Below are 12203 nucleotides of genomic sequence, written 5' to 3'. Positions count from 1 at the left end.
AAATGTACCTAGGAAGCCCAATGGGAGGATAACTTTAACTACAGGTCTTCTTCACGAACAGTTCACGTTTTTTTTTTTCATTGGTCCAAAATTATTCCACTGTATTTGCGAGGCAGTGTGCTTGGTGCTCATGAAGCAGCCACTCCGTTTGTTGTAGGTATATCTTTTGGAATAATAGGGTGTGTCAAATCCTTATCGCTCTTTTTTGTTCAGCCCTGATGAATTTCTTAGGGGGCCCCTGAATAGAGCGGGAGGCCACTGCAACAATATATTTTTCCTTTAACCTCAAGCTAAAGCACCTGCTGCTTGAGTTTGGGTGCTGCGATGACACCTAAGAACCTCTTATCATATATTGATTGAGAAAGCAGACTATCCTACGTCATCGGTCTCCACCATCGAGTTCACAGAAGGCGGCAAAAGCCCTTCTACGTTTTCTGAGCAAACCAAATTTGCAGGAAAGACTGTAGTGCCCAAAACGGGACTATAGAGTGCGCCTTCCCACTCCTATACCTTCCTCTTCTCCCACCCTCACTGTTATCCCCTGAACCCCATTCGTCCAGTGCAGGGCAGCAAACCGGGCTCTACACCTGGTTAACCTCCCGGCTTTTCCGTCCTTCCTTTCTCTCTCTCTCATGAGGGTTCAATGGCAGAATGCGCACGTTGTTTTCTTGATATTATCATTATCCCTCATCTTTTCTGTCTTTTTTTTTCTTATTTCAGTTACTGCGATTCACCACAGGCTTGCATTCGCATCGCCAAGAAAAGATGACATTCAGCGGCCACATACTACATTGCTACTGGTCCAATGCCACTTGCGTAATTCGTATGCTAGTGTGATGTTGCGCCACGTGGCAGGCCGCATCGTGTGCGCTTAACCGCGTAGCCATCCACAGGCCCCATTCACTGTCGCTGAGCGCGCGAAACCTGCTCGAGTGTGCACGTCTAATCCCTTCCACCACTTAAACGAGGCAAAATCCAGAAAAGTGGGCATACCTGGAGGAGTAAGACGCCGGCCGAAACCGCGTTCGGGGGGCCCCTCAGAAGGCGACACCGAGCCCTTCAGCAGTCTGCCATTTTTTGTGTGCCGTCGGCAGTACGTCTTGTAACATCGATGTCTTTGTGCGATGGACATCGCTAACTAGTGCTTTCTCATAACTATTCCGGTATTACCAATACGAAGCAGAGAAATAAGAGGGCAAAGGAGCGAGAAAAAGGCGCACGCCTTCGCCCCCCATGACGGTAAAACAGTTTACCAAACAAAAATTGGCTTCACGCAGAAAGGGCCACAATACCTTCAAAAGAAAAATCAACTCCAGAAAAAACAAAGCTTCCGAAAGCAACCAAGTCTCACGTCCCGTCTTATGGCCTGCTATGACGATTTCCTCCGTAATTGTAATAATTTCCGTACATTGGGTTTACCAAAGCCTACCTAACAGAAAAGGCATTTCAAACCTACGCAATGTAGGCAGAAAATTGCCCTGGAATTTCTTATTTTATGCACTGGCTTTTTTATCCTGTCGGGAAAAGCATTCTACGCAGTGTTCAAATATTCTTTTTTATCACGCGTTCAAATTCTCTTCCTGCATTTAAAGGGACACTGAAGGATATTTTTCGAACCTTGTTTTGTTTGCATTGCATAGACTGGCTCAAATAAACAAACTTTTTTGTCGTTTATCCTGTCCATAAACCAGTTTTTAACTTACACAGCCTGAAAGGAGGATAAATACCATGTGGCAGCCGCAACAACTAACAACAATGACGCGTTGTTCATGGGGAATTCAATGGGGAATTCAGTATAAAAAACATTACATTCAGTAAAAAAATCAACACCAAAAAAAAACAAGTCCTGGCGGGGATTAGATTTGCTAATGGCGACACACTACACCCAGTGTTACAGACCACTTCACCACAGTCCAGCGCTGTTTGGGAAGCAAATATAAAGTATCTATCGCGTAGTCTGTTTATGTTTTTAGTTTCAGCATTCCAAACAGTTTATAGGACTATTTTTTGAGTTACGCTTTTGCCGTAAGCGTCCGCCATGTTCCCATCAATACCTTATCTGTAGGGATTGCATTCCGCACACATGAAAAACGATCGAAAATGTGAGGTCGTACTGCTGAACGCTGTGCTAGTTCACCCAGCGCAAGAAGTGCTTCCCTACACCTTGGCTTTACGCTATAGAAAAAAAAGTTTTGGTTGATTTTAATTCCTTAGTACCTATAATAACTTCGCTGGCTCTTCTCCCGCCTTCAATTGGCCTTAGAGTTTCTACTACCATACGTCACCGAAGTGTCGCATGTGCGCTTGTGTGGAACTAATTTGACTTTATAGACTTTACTAAGCTCGATACACTCTACAAACTGACAATCTAAAGCCGCATTCTTACGGGCACGAATCGTTCAGTGGCGTAGTTTCAACTATGCAAACCAAGTGCGACGACCCTACAGCGGCCGGCCGACTATCATAATCGGTGGGTCGGCAAGCCGTGCAATTATGAGGGTCAAGCCAAGCCACCTCGAGTGTATAATCGTCATGTATAATCGGCAAAGGGGTGCAGAGGGGAGAACAGCGCTTTCGAAATGATTTTTCTTCTACAAGAAGTCGCATAAACGCACCGAGACTGGTCGAAACATAGCCTTGGGACCCCGGAATCCAATTTACGCAAGTAATCTCACGATATTTACAAATCACTTCAGTGCCCCTTTAAGTGCTCCCCCGCACAGTGCCTGCAGAGATTTTAAGTGTTTGGAACTGATCACAATCAATTTTGCTGAACTTTTATTGCCCGTCCACCAGGGAGCCTCCTATATATGTAAATATTTACTTGCAGGTGTGATTGCAGCATTATACAAAGGTCGTGAGTGCACCCAAAATCCCGATCCCAAAAAAGTATGATTTCGTTGTTTTTATTTTCGTCATACCTTCGTGTCGAACGCATCGGTTCTAAGCAGAGCCTTAGGTTGTGCTCTGCCATAACTGCTCACAGCACGTTTTCAAAGTGTATTCACGCTGTCTTCAGCAAATGTAAACTGTTTTCTCACAAATAAAGCATACAACCTTCCAACTTCCGCATTAAAATTGTGTATTAATAGATAAGCTGTTGTCAAAATCTGTAGATGTATTTAGGTCCACCGTGATAATGTGTATTTACGGTCAAACGTTCTTAACATCTGTCGCTGCATACAACACATTTTTAGGTGAAGATTTGAGATAAACAAAATTCTTTGCTGCGTTTTATAAGTAATGCGAATCAGATGTACAAGCGTTTGAGCCGCAGAGTTATGAAAATTTATTATTCTCGCAAACATGCCGGTTGAGAATATTGGCTACCGATTCAGGGCGCACGGTCAATACCAGATTTGACAACAAGCACCGCTGGGGCCCAGCCTCCCGTTTAGGATCAATAAATCCCGTCGTTTATCTCCCTGTATACGCAGCCAAAATATATTGCACTAAGTGTTTTATAGAGTGTAAAAGAGGCAACAAAAATTTGAAGCCTCGTACACAAAGCTCTGGAAGGCACGCTCCTGTCACACACTTTAGGCAAAATGCACCTGCGGATACGGCGTCAGCCTGCCGCTCACCGTAAGTGTGCTCGAACACAGACACATTCCCACTTATTTTGTGTGCGTGTGCGTGGGCGTGTGCGCATGTGCGTGTGTGTGTGTGTGTGTGTGGGCGCGCGCGCGGGCACATATGCATGCATTCCCTTCAGAATTACTTCAGATACCACTTCTATACCAGGCTGCTACCCCGTGTTCTTTGAAATATCAGAACAGCATTTCCTTGAGACATCATCTGGGGACTTGCGTGCCTTGAATGACCCTAAATAGCGATTGCCAAATTCCTCGGCTTCCTTTTCATGGGCCCATAATGTGTGTTTAGAGTTAGGCGGAGCATAAAGATGAGGGAAGGAGGAGGAGGAGGAGGGCGGACTGTACATCGGAACAAAAAATGCTGTTGTGAGTGGCCTTCCCAGTCCGTACAGCCGCAAGTCATGGCAGCCGCTCTTTCCCGAGACACGAGGTTAACCGGCGTCTCTAGCAGGCAGCTGGTCAACTCGCACTCCCACTGCTCCAAGGAGAGAGAACAGATGGGGTTTGGGTGGTGCGGGCAAGACCCGACAAGGTGGTATGTGGTGTTAGGGGTTTTACAGGATGGGCATTGCAGGGGTACATGGTTGGTGATATGTTGTGCGGAATTGTGGTGTTGTGGTTTCTGCGTTTATAATCGTCACCAAAGGTGTGCATCTTTGGTGTTCAGAGATGGATTACGGAAGCGTAGATGAGACGATTTCGTCGGTAGTGGTACAGACGTCAATGTAACTTCATACTGGGTGGTTGTTGAGGGATTACGGTGGGTCTTCTTTGGCTTCTGGAAATCAGAAGGGACAGATTACTGTGGTAGTGAAAATACCCTGCTGCTTAACACGACGTACTAGACCACTACACTATAACCAAAGTTGACATCGGATACTGTTTTTGTTTTATTTTAACAGCAATGCGTGTGGAACTTTCTACTCTGCCTTTCTCAGAAAACAGCTGTGACTAGGATCATTTAAAACACCCACTGAAGGACCTGAATAAATAATTGCTATTATAAAGTACAATGCTCGCTTTATTAGTTAAAGTGTCGAGAGAGGGAGAGAGAGAGACACGTTTTATTTCTGGCCAGGCTTAGGGACGGTTGAGCCGCGGAAGCGCAGCTGTGTGGGTCCGAGCCCTGTCGACCAGAGCGCACTGTGACTGGGCGACCGAGCACGCGAGGGCAGACAGCCGGGAGTCGGGGGGGGAGAGGGGGGGAGGGAGGGGAGGGAGGGGGGGAGGGCAAGAGGAAGCAGGGCGGTGCAGTGCCAGATGGCGGGGGAAGTGTCTTCGTAGTCTCCGCAGTGTGGACAACCGGGGGTTGCAAAGAGGGTAGCGATATGTGGGCGAGGATGGATCGAATGGTGAGGGAATGGGTATGGATCTGTCTCAAGAGGGATGATTGAAAGGGGGATAACGAGGGGCAAGGGTGTGGAAGGGTGGTGCGTGAAAGCCTGTGATTGAGGGTGATTTCGTGGAAGGTGAGCAGTGGCTCTAGGTGATGAGGGGGATGTGCAGCGTGGAGGGGGCTCTGTTGAGGGGCCGGTGCATCAAAGCTCGGGCCGCCTCATGGGCCTTCTCTGCGCCGCCAAAGCCCAAATAGCCTGAAGTCCACAGACGTGAGATGGTGCGTAGACGCCATACACACTTATAGAGCCTACTAGGCTAATTTTTTATTATTTCAGGGTGGAGCGGGCAAGCACAATTTAGGATTTTTACAAAGCTTGTGACTTTCACAAATATGGGTTCAAATTTAAGTCTAACGTTGTGCTGCCTAACCCCATCAAGCATTCATCGTACGCGTCTCTGATAAATGTCTAAGGAATCGTCTCTCGTCAGTATTTTAGCGTCCGGCAGTACTTCGCAAATAGGCGTTTCTGATAAACTTCTTCTATCGCCACTAACCATTTCTGAGAAATAGGTTTATATCTAAGTTAAAGCAAGCATTCAACTGTTCCCTGGCTCAAACTGCGAGATCTTCGCAAGCGAGGAGGAAATTGGAAGCCATTAAAAGTATAATTAACTAAACTTCGGTGTTAGATAGGAAAGTGCAGTGCTCTTTTGTTCACAAAAAAGAGAAGAAAAAACAAATTTTACCGCTAATATGTGCAAGTGAATACGGAGTGAATAAGATTACTTCAGTGCCGAAAATGCAGGTCGGCGTTCTAGATACATTGAAGTCCTAAGCCATTCATTTATTTGAAGAAACAAAACAAATATAAATTAAGGAACAACGAAGAATAGTTCTGACTGCCATGTTGCAGCAAAATTAGGCGTTGAAATGTCAAAATGGACAAATGTATTCCACATATTTTTTTTGCGTCGTTAATGATTATGTGAGGAAATGCTCCGGCTTTCGCGGTAGCAAATCCGCTGCGAAATTGTATTTATCGCACGCCGCGCTGGCTCAGTGCCTAAGTCGTACGCTGCTGAGCCAAAAACCGGGATTTCGAGTCTCGTTTGCGTCAGCCGCTTTTCTGATGGAGGTGAAAATCAAATACGCCCGTGTGTTCCGTATTCCGGCGCACCTTAAAGATTAAAAGGTGCCACAATTAATGCGGATCCCTCCAAGACGGCGTAGCTTATCGCCTGTGTAGCTTCGGCGCGTTAAACCACCATAATCAATCAATCACTTTATTTTGTTACAAGGCTCTTCTAGCCAATACTCTCCGAAAGATAGGGCTTGTTTGGAAATGAATTAGAACTTAGAACTTAAAAAATGAAACGTTTCCTTTACGAGAAATTGGTAGTCGAGTTTTTACGCGTCCTTGCTTCCATATATACATTACCATCTGCATGTGGAACATGCCGGTCTCCATTCGAGACCTGTCCAACGTATCTTAGCTAGGAAAAAGTTCTCTTGATATCACAGCTTCAATTAGCTAAGCACAACAATGTCAGTTCAGCGTTTTTCAGCCTGCGGTAAGACTCAATGAGTTTGAAACCTGTGTTTATCGGGTTTGCTCCCAGCGAGAACGGCGGATCGTCACGGTACGATTGTGCAGAACGCTACTATTGAAAGCTTCATTTAGGGACAACTCGAGTTTAACCCGATTCTCCTGAAACGCGTTCTGGGTGCAAAAATAGGGTGAAATCGGGCTTTTAACCGATAACGAACAACACTACTTATAATGCACCTTTTTAACTTTCTTAGCATCCTTTCAATCCCTTTTAATCTACAATTCTGCAATTTTTCACTCCCTTGCATTGCGTGTTGCCTGTTGACGAAGCGGAAGAGCCTAATTTTTTTTTCGAACTATACACGCCCGTCTGCTCCGCAGGTTGATTGTGCTTCTGTAGTTTCAAATAGTATGTGCAAAACAAACTCTAAGCTCACTGACGGTGTCCAAAGTAAATTTACACTTATTTTTAACCATTGCATTCCAACTAACAGTGATTCTATGTTAAGCTTATCTGTACTGACACTATCATGCATCTTAACCTCCAGACGGAATGTAGCGAATCTTTTGTATCTTTTTAAAATCAGTCACGGCACAATGTGTAGTGCTGAGCCGCTTCCGCATATTCCGCCCCACACGCCGCAAACGTCAACCAAAAAGCACAATGCGTTTTGAAATTCCCAATGTTTGCGTGGATTGTGTCGTACAGTTACATTACAGATTACATACACTCAGCATTGAAATAAAGTTGATATAATTATTGACTGTACGATTCTTTTTTGTAAACACATCAATGACGTTCTCTTGCTGCAACCGATCTCTCTTTTGAGTCTGTTTACATAATTTCTGATTGGCTATCATGCTATGAATTCAGCACGAAACGTGAAAAACTTTGCGTTCGTTTCGTTTTTGTACACTTTAATTATTCCTATTGTCTCCCATGTGCACAACCTCAGATTTGTTCATTTTTGTGGAAACTTTACACAATCATATCTACTTTTGTCTTCTGGCTCCTAGGCATTACTTCTGCGTGTGTATGCCCTTGTATGTGTGTGTGTAATATTGTGGTTAGGTGTATTGTTCGTTAAGTTTGTAATTTCCTTGTATGTAGTCTGTTATTCCATTATTTTATTCATTTGCGAGTTGCGCACATCGTTCCTTGTTGTTCATTTTGTTGCGTGCGCCACCGCAACGGTTCTCTGGCTGCTTCTAGGCACGCTAAAGAACGATTTCTTTATGTGTAAGTTGATTGATTGATTGTTTGATTTATTGATTAATTGAGTTTAGTTAAATAGAGACGAGCAGCACTATAACGAATCATGTCGAGTCTTATTAATTGATCGTTACACATGTCACTCCCTTATATGCGTCACGCACTTCACTGACCCTCTATGAAGCAGATAAGGATATTAAGAGGGACAAGGTTTACTTACTTTACATTTAAACTTCCATAGGCGAAACATTCAGCCATTTTCTTTTGCACAGTATTATGACGTTCTGAATGCGCAAACACCGTGGACCTGATGCTACCGAGGTGCACGGCGTGCTGCGACGCGAGGTCAGGGGCAGACGAGATATACATATCTGAAGCTCGTCAAATGCCGCTACCACTTCGCAGGTAGTCACCATGCTTGGCTCCTCTGCAAACTCCTCATCACTGCTCGCCTGATCGTTTGTGGCACCCTGATGGTTTGTGGTATGATATCGTTAGTTGTCAGGTCAGAGCAAACCAGGACCTCTTCGTCCACCGAGGTGCAATCCTCGACCATCACAACCGATGCTGCGCCGCAACACGCACTGTACACGTTTATCGATTTCTGCAGCTTCCCTGGCTGAATTCGATGACTCATGGTCGTCGGCACACCTATCCGCTGCCCGTTAACAAGTGTGCGGCTAGGCGTATTCATTATCACACAACAATTAATTGATTGCGAACGCATGCATTACCTCGTTAAACAGGCAAAGTCGTTGTAGTGGGCTTCGCTGTAGTGGCGCTGACTAAGCATAAGAAACTCAGGAATCTGGCCTGGCAATAAGGCATGCTTCGTTGTACAGGCTATTTCGTAGTAGAAGCTTCGTTGTGTCGTGTTTGACTGTAGTAGAAGTACAGTTGCATAGGCAGAGAATAAGCCCACACAGGCAAAAAGTTAACTTGTTCTAGATGCGGCGGCAGAATCTAAAGCCGAGTAATATAACGACTTCTATGTACTTTAATTAGGTGAACAAACACCAAACTTCGATTATGTAACCTGCTTGCTAGGGACGGGCAAAATGCCACAGAAGTGCTAACCGTTTTACCACGGAACTTCATTTCATTTCATTTATTATGCCTTTAAGGACACGGAGGCATTACATAAGGGGGGGGGGGGATGACAGGGTTTCCAGGAGTACCACTGAGCAAAACAGGCAAAATACGAGAAGGAGAACATGAAAGACTGAGTGAAAATACAAAGATTACCTTAAATAAAGATTACACAAAAACAGTAAAAAGTTAACAGTGAAGTCTAGCGAACAGAATTCTAAATACAAGAAGCAGTTGAATCAAACCTTCAAATCACAACAGTAGAATTTTATCGTTAATACATCATGTGACCGCCTTTTCAAGCTTATCTATAAATTGTTCGTTATCAGTACACGTGGTGATGTCCGCGGGTAGAGCGTTCCATAGAATAATGACGTTAGGAAAAAAGGACGAGACCAATGATGACGTTCCGCCGGTTATCGCAGCTAATGGGCAAGTGTTATTTTAAGCGGGGTGATATCCTGTGAGGCGGCCTTAAAATATTGTTTAATTTATAACAAAAGAGGCAGGTATCCCCACGCAGATTTAATGTAACGGCCAACTTTCATATCTATATTTATGAGGAAGCGTACGTGACTATATCGGACCACTCCAATTTCTGTATTGAGAATTAACCGAACATGATTATGTCCTTGCCGCCCGCAATAAACTACGCGCCACCTCCATCAGAACATGACAAGTGTTATTCTTGTTTTCTTCCGTCTGTAACTACTTTGATCTTTCTATCGACTTTATAGAATGCGCGTGTCCCGTACTGCAATTTCTACTGTTATAATACAACAACGGGCAATTGGAGCCTTCATTGGCACAACAACGGCACGAAATGTCGGGTAAGAGCGCCAATATGAAAGTATGTATTTGTGTCATAGAATAACGAAACTTGGTGTGCTGCTAAAGCCATACTGCTCTAAAACAAGCCGTTATATGAGCGAGAGTATTGTAATGCTTGTACAGAATAAATTTTGAAAATATTTTAACTCCAAACCATATATGCCCCATTAGAGGTATAATTAGGCGTCTTTGCCGGGCGTCCGCAGTGAATAGTACAAGAATGGGCCATGGCAAAACGGCACATATGCATGAAAAGAACCGCTACCATGACTATAAATATTATACCGCCCTTGCACGCTCAATAATAAAAAGTACAGGGACACAAATATCCATACCTGTGGTTGACCGACAGGTGTGATCGTAGCACAGCCGCTGAAGGTAATATTTTCTTAGTAATCTTTTCACAACTATGGTAGTTCCGAATGTGAAGCAGGAGTTCACATGCACTAGTCTCAATTACCGCTTTATGTAAATGAACGTTCGGCGTAGAGATGACCGGGACGCTTGCACGGTCAGCTACCGTCCTTGTCAACATTGAGCTAACTTCCGTTTGTACGTCAGTAATCAACTCACCCACCAATACGTTTTCGGGTATTATCGTTCGTCTATGTTTGTGAGTTTGTAGTTCAATTATTGAATTCTTTTTTTTTCTTCTCATACAAATTCTACGTCTCAAGAATAAACCTCACGCAGAGCGTCAACGCTGTCACCAGGTTTACGCATTTAGTTCGAGGACGTAGTATTTTACGGTTTCCGTTCAAAACGCTAACTTGTCTTTTGAAAAATTAAAACAAATACCATGTGTTTTCTTTCCTTTCGTGTTGTCGCAGTTCAAAGGAGACCCATTAAAAGGGATTTGCTTAAACATTCTTCGAAACGAAGGCTGTCATCACCGCAACAGCACGTTGGGCCGACAGTATCGCCGGCAACAGCGTCGTTCAACTACTGTGACCCTGGGAACAACAAACGCTGATAGCGTGCCTACACAAACGCCTAGCACGACCAAACAAGAACCTAGTACAATTTCCAACAAAACTGATTAGAGCACTTCGGCCGGCGCAAAAGAACTAACCACTATCCTAAATGAATACACTGAAATAAACTTTTTTGCTGCAAGCAGCCTTAGTAGTCTTCATAGTGAAGCAATGGGCTCACTGAACTCACAAGTGCCGCCTGGCGCCGGCATCTGGAGCAGGGAAACGGCTTCTAAATTCGCTGACGGCGCAGAACGAATAACAGTATCCTAATTCAGTTAAAAATGACCTTGGTAACTTAACTTTGGTACATGTCCTCTCATGCGGTAATTGTGAGCCATAACACCAGCCCCTAAATCAGACTTCCACACCTTCAACATCAGCACAAAAGGCACGAAACTTCAATGTCAGTTGGGTGGAACAGCGCTGAGGAGCAAACGTTTGGATGCCACTCAGCCCAGCATCGCACTGCTGTAACTGCCAGATCCTGAAAGATGCGCCACTGTTGCAGTGTGCTGCTTCAATGTCTTCGAATATGCCACAGTAGAAATCGGGTGCATATTGCTACATCCCGTCTATCCGGCTTTGCACTCGGTGATTTGTTTACCGTCATAAATTGTGAGGTACTGGCATGAATGGCGTGTACCAGTTTTGCTTGTTTTCTTGGGCGGCGAGAAAGAACTTGTTACGTTACCAAATCATTGTTTCAATAGTTCGCTATTAAAATAGCATTCTCTCAACTCTACAATTTCATCGCAATGTTTTAACGGCGGTGCTCTGATTATTTTTCCAGACAGATTTCTCGCAGGCAGCGGTGCCTACGTTTACTCTGTGTTCGCAAAACAATACAACGAAATTATCCACAAGAGGCTAAAGTTTTCTCCAGCACTTAGGTGCCTTTAACTCTGAACCATTCGGTGTTACCGAAACCCAGCTTCTCAGATCCATTTCAGATCATGTTACAGCGTGTTTGCAGCATGTGCAGACCTGCTGCATGTTCCAATTCACAGTGTTGAGCATCTTCATTCTTTCTTTAATATGATGTTTGGGCATCGCGTCGGGGTCTGATATGTTCATGGTGACAATAGCAGAAAGCAAGGCGAAGACTAAGGAAACACAAAACGCAAACACCGGTCTCACTCACAACTGTGTTTTATTCCAGAAAAAAGCTGTACCTCTACATGTACGTCACTGCAAAAAGCACAAGAAACATGACCACACTACACTGACTTCTACGTAACGGCTTAGGCGTTAAGACATAGGTGTGAAGGCTTAGGCGGGAAGGCTTAGGCGGGAAGGATTGTGTGAAGCCGTCTCAAGCACTCTTACGTGAGAGTCTGTGTCATCAAGTCATCTTTTTTTTGGTACTTTTTCAGTGACGTACAAGCATAAGTACAGTTGTTTCATGCAATAACATTTAACAGCGAGTCAGTGCCGTATTTGTATTTTTCCTTAATCATTTTCCTTCTTTTGCACTGTTGTTGCCATAAACACGAACGAACTTTTCCAGTTTGCCGGACTCGTTAATATCTGGTAGCTTCCCCTGCAGTCTGCAAGGACTTTGTAACCTTCCCTCTGAGTTCATTTACCCACCTGGCCTGTACCTTTTCGT

At 44.4% G+C, this 12203-nt stretch overlaps 1 long non-coding RNA gene across 1 annotated transcript; it reads left to right on the top strand.

Annotated features, from left to right (window-relative positions):
• The first annotated feature begins 2821 nt into the window (after positions 1-2821).
• On the top strand, positions 2822-10683 carry LOC144167297 (uncharacterized). The gene is made up of 3 exons (XR_013321930.1): positions 2822-2889; positions 9524-9616; positions 10448-10683. It is a non-coding gene; the product is annotated as an uncharacterized LOC144167297 (long non-coding RNA).
• The last annotated feature ends 1520 nt before the right edge of the window (positions 10684-12203 follow it).

This window comes from Haemaphysalis longicornis, unplaced genomic scaffold, assembly GCF_048455015.1.
Source record: "Haemaphysalis longicornis isolate Haplotype H1 unplaced genomic scaffold, Haemaphysalis longicornis Haplotype H1 scaffold_2, whole genome shotgun sequence".
Classification (NCBI taxonomy): Eukaryota; Metazoa; Arthropoda; class Arachnida; order Ixodida; family Ixodidae; genus Haemaphysalis; species Haemaphysalis longicornis.
This window is presented reverse-complemented; position numbering and strand designations above follow the sequence as displayed.